Here is a 13,723-nt window from a genome sequence, read left to right as displayed (position 1 = left end):
ACTGCCCAACAGTGAGGGATCTCAGGAGGTCAATAGCCTCCTCACTGAGGGCAGCAGGGCTGATTGGGGCAGGGCCTGAGGTGCATGGGGCGAAGGAGATGCCCACCCTCCTGGGTGAGCGGGCACGTGTAACACCGTAAGGAGCTGCTGGGAGGGCGGTGCTGGTAGGGGGGGATGGCAGCTGTACCTGTTGTTGGGGTGGGCACAGAGGTGTCCGCCACCACCAGGGAGCTTCCAGAGGAGGAGGAGTCGCTGTCTGTAGTGTCCCCTCCTGTCTCCGTTGTGGTGCTCCCCTCGCCCTCCGTTCCACTGGTGCCCTCACCCTCAGTGGATTTGGCCTACAGGCCCTGTGAGATGCAGCTACCTCCATCGCCGGTCCCTCTGCTCCTCCGCCAGATGATGCTAATGCACACAAGGAGAGGGTGACAAAACAAAAAGGGGGGGGAGAGACAGAGGATACACTTGGTCAATGCCTGCTACAACACTACAGTTGGAGTACACAACACACAGTAAGCTGCCCTCTGCAATAGGCCATGCACTACCAGTTACAATGCTAGTCACCAGCCCATGGGAGACATGGCATAACGCTATCAGCTGCACACCTGAAACCCACAGGACCCTGCCCAGTAGTAGATGCCCACTAACACCATTGGATTTGGAGTGCTTCATAGCCTGTCCAACAAGGGACCTACCTTTCCATGTTCAACCTGGCTTAGGGGCACCCACAGTCCACATCCCCCACCCAGGTAAAACCTTAACGCGCACCAACTCATGAATTTGTACTCACCCCCTTGTGGCTGCTGTGATGCCCTCAAGCCCCTATCCAACTCCAGATAGGCCACCACCAGGATGCAGAACGTCAGGGGGGTCAGGGTACGACGGGCACCCCTTCCTCGCTGGTGGGCCAGCCCCAGCTGGGCCTCCGCCGTCTTCCTTGCCCAGCGGTGCAGGTCCTCCCACCATTTTTGGCAGTGGGTGCTCCGTCTGTCAAAAACCCCCAGGGTCTGCACCTTCTTCGCAAAGGCATGCCAAATACCCTTTTTCTGTTGGGCACTGACCTGCAGGAAAAATACAGCACAAAAGGGATTAGTAATACCAACCGGACCGTCACACTCATGGCGCACCATATCCCTCCCATCCACTACAGCACATACATTGACCACCATACATGCAGAACTCTGCCCAGGACACCTCAGCCCCCCCTACATCTGGGTTACACACACAGCACTCCATTCATTCATGCCCCACACATCATGCTCACAGTGTACTCACCTGTTTGTCGGGAGAACCATAGAGTAAAGTGTACTGGGGTAGGACCCTATCCACCAATCTCTCCAACTCCTCCGCAGTGAAGGCAGGGGCCCTTTCCCCAGCCACATGAGCCATTGTCACTTCCAGACACATGTCACAGCAGCACTTGCAGTGTAGGTCCTCTCCTGTTGATGGTCAGGTAGCAAGTGAGTGAACAGATAGAAAATGGCGGTCACGTCCGCGGCGGTGCCGCGTACCGTCACCGCCGGCGTACATCGTCATTGGCTCCTGGAACCAATAGGGCCCAATGATAACCACTGCGAAGGTGCACGACGGTCGTCAACCGCCTACCGCAATGCCACTACGCAAGCTGAATTACCTCATTTCCACTTGTCCCTCCTCACAGGTCAGGCAGCCGCCATTTCAGGGGGGCACAGGTGATGGCACCTAACTGCGTCACAGCAGACATTGGCACATCAACTGACTCTCAGATTCACATACTGGTTCTGTAAATGAAGAGATGCATCATTATTGCAATTGATGTGTGAATATGACCTTCTGTTCACCGTTTTCCTCCCTATGCTTCAACCCCTGAGGATGAATATGAGATGGAGACATCCTCCAGTGTACAGACCCCGGGTGGACTGTGCGAAAATGGAGGACAGACACATTATCCTAACACAGAATTGATCGGGCCACAATCCAAGAACTGTGTGCCCAATTGGAGCTAGACCTGATGTCAGCTATCCGCCACCCCACAGGTATCTCCCCTCTAGTGCAGGTCCTGTCAGTGCTCCATTTCCCAGCACGTGGTTCCTTCCAAACAACAGTGGCCATGGCATCAGGGATGTCTCAGCTAATGTTCTCCAACATGTTGACCAGAGTGTTGTCTGCCCTGCTGAAACACATGCGCAGCTACATTGTATTCCCCCAGTTGGAGGATTTGGCCACAGTGAAAGATGACTTTTATGCCCTGGGACATATCCCCAACATCAGTGGTGTCATTGATGGTACACATGTAGCATTTGTCCCCCCCCCCGGAGAAATGAACAGGTGTTCAGGAATAGAAAAAGCTATGACTCTATGAATGTGCAAATGGTTTGTTTGGCTGACCAGTACATCTCCATCTCCACTGTGAATGCCAATTATCATGGCTCTGTGCATGATACCTTTATCTTGAGGAATAGCAGCATCCCACGTGTGATGGCTCAACTCCAGAGGCACCGGGTGTGGCTAATAGATGAGCCTAAGGTCCCCACCCAGTATATGTTGGTATCTGGGTATGGGGTTGTCCCTAAGGGTTAGTGTGTGTCTAACAGTTGTCCCTGGACATTTGCAGGTGACTCTGGTTACCCCAACCTCTCATGGCTACTGACCCCAGTGAGGAATCTCAGGACAAGGGCAGAGGAATGTTACAATGAGGCACATGGGTGAACAAGGAGGATTATTGAGAGAACCTTCGGCCTCCTGAAGGCCAGGTTACAGTGCCTCCATCTGACAGGTGGATCCCTGTACTACTCACCCAAGAAGGTGTGCCAGATCATCGTTGCATGTTGCATGTTGCACAACCTGGCCTTGAGACGCCAGGTGTCTTTTCTGCAGGAGGATGAGCCTGGAGATGGTCTTGTGACAGCGGTGGAGCCTGTGGACAGTGAGGAAGAGGAAGCAGAGGAAGAAGATGTGGACAACAAAAGTAATATCATACAGCATTACTTCCAGTGACACAGGTAAGACACTGTAACTTCACTTTTCTTTTCAGTTTTCTGTTGGACATTGTATATGGCAGCATGATTTCCCTATGTCTATGGCCATTTATTGTACCCTTTGGCATCTCTATTTTCAGATCTCTGTGCCCCACTCTGGCTCCTGCTATGTTTACTGCTGCCCACTACAGGTCATACGAATGTATAAATTACTGTACATAAGATTTGCAGTGTGTTCCGAATGTTGTACTAATACACATTTCAATCAATTGACAGACTCAAGAATTGTATTTGTTCCAAGGGTGTTTATTTAAGTGCTAATCAATCAATCAATCAATCAAAGAAATTTGTAGAGCGCGCTACTCACCCACGAGGGTCTCAAGGCGCTGGGGGGGGGGGGGCAGGGAGGGTCACTGGTCGAACAGCCAAGTCTTGAGGTTCTTTCTGAAGACCAGTAGGTCTTTGGTTTTGCGAAGGTCGGTGGGGAGGGAGTTCCAGGTTTTGGGGGCGAGGTAGGAGAAAGACCTGCCTCCTGTGGTGGTGTGCTGGATGCGGGGGACTGTGGCTAGAGCGAGGTCGGCTGATCGGAGGTTGCGTGTGGGAGTGTGGAAGTTTACTCTTTCATTGAGGTAGGTTGGGCCGGTGTTGTGGAGGGATTTGTGTGCGTGGATGAAGATCTTGAATTTGATTCTCTTGTTTATGGGAAGCCAGTGAAGGGATTTGAGGTGTGGTGAGATTCGTTCGTGGTGGGGGAGGCCAAGGACGAGGCGCGCGGCTGTGTTCTGGATTCTTTGGAGTTTGCATTTGAGTTTGAGTGTGGTGCCGGCGTAGAGGGCGTTGCCGTAGTCCAGTCTGCTGCTGATGAGTAAATGGGTGACTGTCTTTCTGGTTTCTGGGGGGATCCATTTGAAGGGTTTTTTTAGAGTGCGGAGTGTGTGGAAGCAGGAGGAGGTTAGAGCATTAATTTGCTGTGTCATGGAGAGGGAGGGGTCGAGGATGATGCCGAGGTTGCGTGCGTGTGTTGCGGGGGTGGGTGCGGGGCCTAGGGTGGTGGGCCACCAGGAGTCATCCCATGTGGTTTTGTTGGGGCCGAAGATGATGATTTCGGTTTTGTTTGAGTTGAGCTTGAGGTGGTTAGTGGTCATCCAGTTGGCGGTGTCTAGGACTGCGGCGTGTAGGTTGGTTTTGGCAGTGGTGGGGTTGGGGGTGAGGGAGAGGATGAGTTGGGTGTCATCTGCATAGGAGAGGATAGTGATTCTGTGTGCTCGGAGAATGTTGGCTAGGGGGATCATGTAGATGTTGAAGAGTGTGGGGCTGAGGGAAGACCCTTGGGGGACTCCGCAGGTGATCTTGGTAGTGTTGGAGTGGAAGGGCGGAAGGCGGACTCTCTGGGTTCAGTCGGTGAGGAAGGAGGTGAGCCAGTCTAAGGCTTTGTGGCGGATTCCTATGTTGTGGAGGCGTGTGCGGAGTGTGTGGTGGCAGACGGTGTCAAAAGCTGCGGAGAGGTCTAGGAGGATGAGTGCGACGGTCTCGCCTTTGTCGACTTTGGTCCTGATGTCATCAGTGCATGCGATGAGGGCGGTTTCTGTGCTGTGGTTCTTGCGGAACCCAAATTGTGAGGGGCCAAGAGTGTTGGTTGCTTCGAGGAAGTGGGATAGGCGGGTGTTGACTAATTTCTCTGCAACCTTGGCGGGGAAAGGGAGGAGGGAGATGGGGCGGTAGTTGGAGAGAATCTTCGGGTCGGCTTGTTTTTTTTTAGGAGAACGGTAATTTCCACGTGCTTCCAGGGGTAATAAGTAGAGAGGGATGTGCAATGGGCTGGGGTGATGGTGGAGGAATGTCCATTTAGAGTCCAGTCTCTTGGTATCACAGGTGCATTGTCCAAGGGGGCATAGGAAGTGGAGCAATGGCAGTTCAAAGTAGACAGGGTGACAGAGTGGGACAGAAGGGTGACAATCAGGAGAGTCTTATTTCCTGGTGGGGGTCTTGGCAATGTTTTCTGGCTTCTGCCTGAATCGCAGGGACCGTTTGCGGGGTGGTTCTCCTTCTGCAGGGGGTGGGGTGCTGGTGGCTTGTTGTGCCAGTGACGGGGCCTCCTGTCCACTAGCGCCGGCAGAGGTGGAGGGCTGTTCATCGGTGTGGCTAGTGTCAGGGCCCTGTTGTTGTGCCACTGCCTCCCTCATGGTGTTGGCCATGTCTGCCAACACCCCTGCAATGGTGACCAGGATGGTGTGGATGTCTTTGAGGTCCTCCCTGATCCCCAGGTACTGTCCCTCCTGCAGCTGCTGGGTTTCCTGCAACTTGGCCAGTATCTGGCCCAAGGTCTCCTGGGAATGTTGGTATGCTCCCAGGATCCCTGCAAGTGCCTCGTGGAGAGTGGGTTCCCTGGGCCTGTCCTCCCCATGTCACATAGCTGTCCTCCCAGCTTCCCTGTTGTCCTGTGCCTCTGTCCCCTGAACTGTGTGTCCACTGCCACTGACCCCAGATCCCTGATTTTCTTGGGTTTGTGGGGTTGCCTGGCGCCCCTGTAGTTGTGGACACACTGCTGATTGATGTGTCCTGGGGACAGTGGTATGGGCCCGCTGGGTGGGTGCTGTGCTGGTGTGTCCTGAGGGGGGAGGCTCTGTGGTGGTATGGGACTGTGGCAGGGTAACTGACTGTCCAGAGGTCCCTGATGGGCCAGGTTGGTCATTGTGATCCAGCCGTGCAGAGCTGCTGTCATCACTGTGGGCCTCTTCTATGGGGGAACTGGATGTTGGTGGCACCTCCTCTCCAGTAACAGTGAGTGGGGGCCTGTGGGGATGAAAATGCAGTGTTATTGTATCTGCATGTGCTATCTTGTGCATGGGTGTGTTTCCCAGTATGGTTTTGATTGCCCTGTCAGCTTTGCCTTGTGTGCATGGTTATTTTGTGGGCTAGGTGATTCTTTCTAATGGGCATGCTTTAGTGATGGGTGTCCATGCAGGTCTGTGAGTGGTGTCCATGAATTGGTGTTGCAGGCAGGGCTTGGTATTGGGATGGGTGGGTTGTGATGGTGGGGTATATTTGAGGTGGTGGAGTGATGGGTGTGAGGGTAGGGGTAGGAGTTTGTGATGACATGCAGGTAGGGGGGAAGTAGTAAAGATTTGACTTACCAGAGTCCAGTCCTCCTGCTACTCCTGCAAGGCCCTCAGGATGCATTATTGCCAAGACTTGCTCCTCCTATGTTGTTAGTTGTGGGGAAGGAGGTGGGGGGCCATTGCCAGTCCTCTGTACGGCTACCTGGTGTCTTGCAACCACAGAACGCACCTTCCCCCGTAGGTCATTCCACCTCTTCCTGATGTCATCCCTTGTTCTTGGGTGCTGTCCCACAGCGTTGACCCTGTTCACTATTCTCCACCATAGCTCCATCTTCCTTGCAATGGACGTCTGCTGCACCTGTGATCCGAATACCTGTTGCTCTACCTGGATGATTTCTTCCACCATGACCCTTAGCTCCTCCTCTGAAAACCTGGGGTGTCTTTGGGGTGCCATGGATGTGGTGTGAGTGGGATGTGTGAGGATGTGTGGGGTGATGTGTTGTGGTGTGTGCTGTGAGGTGCATGGATGCTGTATGGGTGATGGTGTTCTATGGCTCAGATTGAGTGGGTGCTCCTGGCTTGTCTCTCTCTCTGTTTGCAATCTTTTTTTTCATTGAAAGGGTTGTGGGTAATGTGGATGTGTGTTTTATAGTGGTCTGAGTGTGTGGGTGTGGTGGGTGTATGTGTGTCAGGTGTGTGTAGTTTGAAGTGTCCAATGTGGTATAGTTTTGTAAGTGTGTGTGTATTTTGAGCGTGGCAGTTTGTAGCACCAATAGTTTACCGCGGTTGAAAGACCGCCGCGGTGATTCATGGGTCCTGATACAGTGGGCGTATTCATGTTGGCTTAACGGTGTGGGTTTTGGTACCGCCATTTTATCACTGACTTTGGTCTGGTGGACTTGTGTGGGTGTCTGTATAGTGGCAGATTTCTCTGTGTGGGTCATAATACCCGTAGCAGTATACCGCTGTGGTCATGGTATGTTGGTGGCTGTCAGCATGGCAGTAGGTGGCATTTACCACCAACGTTGTAATGAGGGCCACAATGTTTGACAAATCCCGATATTTGGCTATCATAAGGCCACCAAAACATTTCTCTGATTTTATTTTTAGTTAAAGTTTCCCCTAAGTTTCCTGGTGGGCCAACTTAATAATATTGGGACAAATCACCCTCAGGGGAATCACACAATCATCTTTTAAGATGAAATCCCCTGATACTGAAATAGAATTTCTGACCTTCCAAAAAATCTCCATAGATGGTGACGATAACTTTTCACGAGGCCAGTCTTTGTGACAAAGGGGGTCATTCCGACTCTGGCGGTCCCTGACCGCCAGGGCCGGGGACCGTGGAAGCACCGCCAACAGGCTGGCGGTGCTTCCTGGCCAATTCTGACCGCGACAGTAAAGCCGCGGTCAGAAAAGGGGAACCGGCGGTTCCCCTGGCCAAAGGAATCCTCCATGGCGGCGCTGCAAGCAGCGCCGCCATGGGGATTCCGACCCCCTTCCCGCCAGCCTGTTCCTGGCGGGAACGGGTGTTGTGGGGCCCCTGGGGGCCCCATAAAGATTTTCAGTGTCTGCTTGGCAGACACTGAAAATCGCGACGGGTGCCACTGCACCCGTCGCACCGCAGCAAATCCGCCGGCTCCATTCGGAGCCGGCTTCATCTTTGCTGGGGCTTTCCCGCTGGGCCCGCGGGCGATCTTTTGCAGATCGCCCGCCGGCCCAGCGGGAAAGTCGGAATGTCCCCCGCGGTCATCTGACCGCGGGGCGGTGTTTGGGCGGTGCCCGCTGCCCGCCGGGGTCGGAATGACCCCCTAAATGCTTGAATGTTTTGTAATTCTTCATCCTCACTACAACTCTTACACCAGGCATCCTTGGAAAACTCATCCTTACATAAGGGTAATATATAATCTATAGCAGCAACCACATATTCTTCTAATGTCGCAGGAAACAATTTAACAGAATTGTCAAGTAATCTGGACAGACAGTCAGCCACACAGTTGAGAACATTTTGAATATGTATGTGCATGCTAAGGCTTTTCTCTCAATAGTTGTAGTTAGATTCAGAAATTGAAAGAGGTCTTGAAGCGAAGGCCACAGTATTTTCTGGGACCTGATTTTTCTGAGTAAGTATTGATCCTAACCCCTCAGAGCTGGCAACTACATAAACAGAACAACCTAAACCTTGACTGAACTGAAACAATGAGGAGGCCTCACTAACGCTTTTTTAAAGTTTATCATACACCTCCTGATGTTCGCTCAACCATGTAAATTTAGCTCTTTTTTAAAATAAATTTCTTAAAGATAATGCTATTTGGGAAAATTAAAACACAATCCTAGAGTAAAATTCACACAAACCCAGGTAAGATCTTAATTTGTCTTTATCAGAGGGTATGCCCATTTCTTTAATAGATTGTGAGAAGCAAGCTTTAGGAGCTATACCATCCAAAGATATGGTGTGTCCTGAATGCTCTACTTCCTTTGTTAAAAATTTACATTTATCCATTTGAAGTGGCATCCCTTTTTACTGTAAAACTGACAATACTTTTAACAATCTCATATTATGAGAATCAATGGTATCAACAAAAATTAGAATGTCTTCAAAAGCCATAGCTCCATCCATTTTTCGAAATAGTTTATGCACACGTTTTTGGAATAGGAGGGGCTAAAAGGGGACATACCATTGCTTTCAATGGGCCCCTATGTACTGTGCAGGATTAGCGCCAAGGTTTTGGAGCTAATCCTACACAGTACATCAATAGCCTCAAAAATGTTTACGCAATTGCCCCTACCCTGTGGCTTGGTGTGCTGTATATTAAATCTGGCACACACATGGTGGCGATTGGGGGGCACTTAGGGGCGCAAGAAAACTAATGCTGCACTGGATGCAGCACCACTTTTCTTAAAACAGGCCCTTTATTTCTCTCTTGCCATTCCCTGCTTTCTCCTTTTGCAACTTTGATGTCTTTCTAATTTTCCTTCTTTCTGCTTTTTGTGTTTTTCCCTGTCTTGCTTTCAGAAAATTTCTGAGTAGGAAAAATAGGAGCCGGTCCCTACAAATGAGTGCTGGAGGCCCCCATCTCAACCACCAGCTCAAATTAAGCACTGCATAAGGGGCATATTTGCAAAGATAGTTGTAAAGGTTATTGCTCGTAGATCATCCCCTATGATTTAAGCAGATTCTTCTTTTTAATGGGAATCAGAAAAAGCAGAATCTATGAAAATAGTAGATCCATATCTCTAACCTGAAGACAATCTGCTTCTTACAAAACTGCAAATTCTGCTTTAACTGTTTTCGGTAAAGAGATCATATTTTCCCAGAGCAGAACCCATTGCTTCCTATCCCCTATACCTAAGCGGTCTTGAGGGATTTTTCTCACCCCATTTTAACTCTAACTCGAGCCTATTTTGGAAGAGGTGGGAAAATGCATGTGAAAAGTTTATTTACAAAGTTAAAGTTTTGTATGTTTGTCCCCTTTCTAGTTGTTAAACCTCGGCTCTTGCAGTTGTAAAAACCTTGCTCCCAATCTTAACCTTGAAGCTAAGGTAGCAGAAAATGTCTGCCAAGAGAACGTAAATGTATTTCTCTGCACAGTTAAGCCCTTAACGCCCTTTCACAATGGTACTGCACCTGATTCTAGCATCCCTCAATATTGCAAGAGAATTGTCTCAATCCTGCCAAAGGATTTTACTAACTCTGTGTATTCTCTACCCCAATCACGCTCAACAAGCACACCGAAAAGGCTTAGAAGCGACATACTTAGGGCCATATTTATACTTTTTGACGCAAAACTGCGCTAACGCAGTTTTTCGCCAAAAAAATTAGCGCCGGCTAACGCCATTCTGAAGCGCCATGCGGGCGCCGTATTTATTGAATGGCGTTAGCCGGCGCTAGCCGACCGGCGCTGCCAGGTGTGCGTGACAAAAAACGACGTGCACCAGGCAGCGCCGGCATAGGGGAAAATGGCGTTTGGGCGTCCAAAATGGGGCAAGTCAGGTTGAGGCAAAAAAATCGTCTTAACCCGATTTGCGCCATTTTTTTCAGGCGCCCAGACGCCATTAACATGACTCCTGTCTTAGCAAAGACAGGAGTCATGCCCCCTTGCCCAATGGCCATGCCCAGGGGACTTCTGTCCCCTGGGCATGGTCATTGGGCATAGTGGCATGTAGGGGGGCACAAATCAGGCCCCCCTATGCCACAACAAAAAAAAATAGAAAATACTTACCACAACTTACCTTCTCTTCCCTGGGATGGGTCCCTCCATCCTTGGGTGTCCTCCTGGGGTGGGCAAGGGTGGCAGGGGGTGTCCCTGGGGGCTTGGGAGGGCACCTCTGGGCTCATTCTGAGCCCACAGGTCCCTTAACGCCTGCCCTGACCCAGGCGTTAAAATCCGGCGCTAATGCAGGTTTTTTAGACCCGCCCACTCCCGGGCGTCATTTTTGCCCGGGAGTATAAATACGACGCAATAGCATTGCAGTAATTTTTTAGACGGGAACGCCTACCTTGCATCTCATTAACGCAAGGAAGGTGTTCACGCAAAAGAATGACGCTAACTCCATAAACTTTGGCGCTAGACGCGTCTAACGCCAAAGTATAAATATGGCGTTAGTTTTGCGTCAAATTTGCGTAAAAAAAAACGACGCAAATTCGGCGCAAACGGAGTATAAATATGCCCCTTAGTGTAGTGTCAAGAACATCGAGAACAAATTAAATAAACACTTTAGCAATGCAGCCATTAACTAATGTACAATAAAGCATGCTATCATTTTATTAAATACGAAAATTAGTAAGTAGTAAATCAAAAGAATGCTTAAATACTTGGTCCTATATCTTCTAAGAATGTAACTATAATAAATAAATAAAATAATGTCTAGTCGATATTTCACTGCCTTACCGCTGCCAGTGGTTAGTTCGTTTTGAAGGGCTAAACTCAGGAGCCAATTCTTGGCATTTTGAGACTAGGCTCTTCCTAAGATTCCAGCAATCATCCAACCTCGCTTTTTGTTTTTTTTTCAGGTTTCAGTTTCTATTTGGCATGTAGTTAGAAGGGGAATTTGGGAAGGGTGGAATTTATTAGGTTTCCATTTTTTTCAGCTCTTCAAAATTCTTGTATTGTAGATTGGTTAAAATTGGAACCTGGTATTGCTGCAGCTGCTTCCCTTAAAACACGAAATTTAGAGGTTTTAGATTGAGTTGAGCTTGGCAGATACAAGATAATATCTCCTTGAGGACTATTTTTCATGTGACAATGCTTGTATGTCTTTAAGAGCAAAAACGTGTCCCTTTTATCGAAGCCTTAGATCTGTGTAACCTGTCATTTTAAAATTATTTATTTTTATTGTGCTGATCAAGACATAATCCTGACTCAAAACCGTGTTTTCAAAAGAGCCTGGTATGAATGGCATTTGAAATCTTATAAGTATATTTATACACTAAAACACAGTCATAACTTCACATTGGCCATATTGAAATGCTTAAAGTGTAGAACGCAAGTACAATAGTCAGATGACAAGCACAAACCAATACAACAGACAACTCAACAAAAACAGTGGTGTGACTGCCTCAAGAGCAGAAGTACCATGACTATTGCAAGAGCAGCAGGAACATGGCCAATTCCACTACACCAATGTAATGACTATCACAAGAGTACGAGTGGAATGGCCACCTCAAGTACAGTATTGCAAAAGACATCACAAAACTATCAGTACAAGAACTACGCCATTATCATGACAATTACATAAGCAAATGTGGAATGGAGAACTTCAGAACACAAATATGATAACCATCACTAGATCAGTGTAAGGGTCAGGTGCTGTAATGACTGTCACAAGAGCATCATTGGACTGGACAGCTCACAAGCAATAAACCATACCTAGAGCCCCAGTGGACTGACCAACTCCAGAGCACCAGTGCCATTGTCATTTCAAGAACACCAGGAAAATGACCAACTTCAAAACACCAGTATAATTTCTAACACAAGAGCGTCAGTTGAATTGCTAGCTTCGGTACACTGATGACCACCCAAAGAGAATCAGTGGAATGACCAACTTGAGCGGCCAATTTAAGAGCACCAGTATGAGGCCATCACAAGAGCACCTTTCGAACTGCCAGCTCTAGTAGACTTATGCAATGAACAGCACAATACCATCAGTAAATCTGCTGCTCAAAATGCACCAATCATCATAACTGGAATTGACATCTTACAAGCACATACTAATACAACAACTAATTCAAGAGTGCCAGTGGATTGATTACTCAAGAGCCCCATTACAATGGCCATTGCAAGAGTGGAATGGACAACTTCAGAACATCAAGAACCTTTAATCGTGAGGTGTTTACATGACTTAAAAATATTAGTATATATTATAAATGACCTGAATTGGGACAAACAAAGACACTCTTTCTCCTCACAGCTTAACAGAAGCTACAGAGCTTACAGGACCCTATTATAATGTAACACAATTAGATTAGACACCTGAGCTGCCTGTGCTGCTGTGCTGTGCCATATCCCCTCACACATGCAAGCAGGCCTACCCTTGCTGTCTACCCAACCTACTATGCATACTGCCCTGTTTGGGACCCCCATGGTTGACCTGCAGCTGCACCCTTGTGCAAACCTGTTGTCGCTGGGGCAGTGTCTGACTCAATGGATCCTTCATCCTGCTCTGTCGGTCCCAACACTCTTGATGATAAACTGGACATCGTGCTGGCAGTTATTGAAAAATCCAGAATCTCATTTGAAAGCAAAATTGGCATTATTGCAGCAGACCTTAGTCTTCAACATACTGATCATTGGAAGCTGGCAGACAGGGTTCGTGACACAGAACAATCGAGTACCTCACTGCAGCCACAGACTTGTACGATGGAGACACGTGCACCAACTTACTAACTGGGTATGTATACTGGAGGAGAGGGCAGAGGATGCTGTGGGCCGCTCCGGATGGAATAATTTTAGGGTTGTGGGCCTCCCTGAAGACAGTGAGGGTCAGAATGCCATCACCTATATTGAATATTTAATACGCAACCTTGTCCCTCCATTGGCCTTTTCACAGTTCTTCTTTGTTGAGTGAGTGTACAATGCACAAGCCCGGAAGCTTCCACTCGAAACGATCCCAGATCACTAGCTTTTTGTGTGTCACATTACTGTGATAGTGACATTCTTCACAGAGGCTTGCAAACTCACCAATCTTACTGTAGACAATGCCCGTATAATGCTTTTTCCAGATTAAACCTTGTTGTGCAGTGTCAGAGAAGCTTGTTTTAATCAGTCATGTGCAGGCTCCCTGAGCTCAATCTGAAATACTCTCTCCTATTCCCAGCAAAACTCTGGATTCTTATGGGCGGGAAGATTTAATTCTTCACAGATCCCAAGGAGGCTTGGAACTGGATTGAGACAATTGACAGGCATCCTGCCACCCCTCCCAACCTGGAAGAAAAGACAATGGCACTTCCAAAGAGAGCCATCATCATTTGACCACTGCTTTCACACTAATTGCTACACCATTATCTATGGCTGTAATGGGTTTGTTCCCAGAGGTTCCTTCTCCCCCCTGTCCCCCACCTCCTACCTCATTCCTTCTCCATCCCCCTTTTTTTCTCCCTAGTCCGGAGTGCTTACCTACATGTTTGCTTTTGAGTAGCGCATATTGCTGTTGTTTTATTTATGCAATGGGTATCACCTTCACATCGGTAAGGTGTTAATAGGACCACTG

Source organism: Pleurodeles waltl, chromosome 2_1, assembly GCF_031143425.1.
Source record: "Pleurodeles waltl isolate 20211129_DDA chromosome 2_1, aPleWal1.hap1.20221129, whole genome shotgun sequence".
Lineage (NCBI taxonomy): Eukaryota > Metazoa > Chordata > Amphibia > Caudata > Salamandridae > Pleurodeles > Pleurodeles waltl.
The sequence above is the reverse complement of the archived record's forward strand: the minus strand, read 5'-3'. Positions refer to the sequence as shown.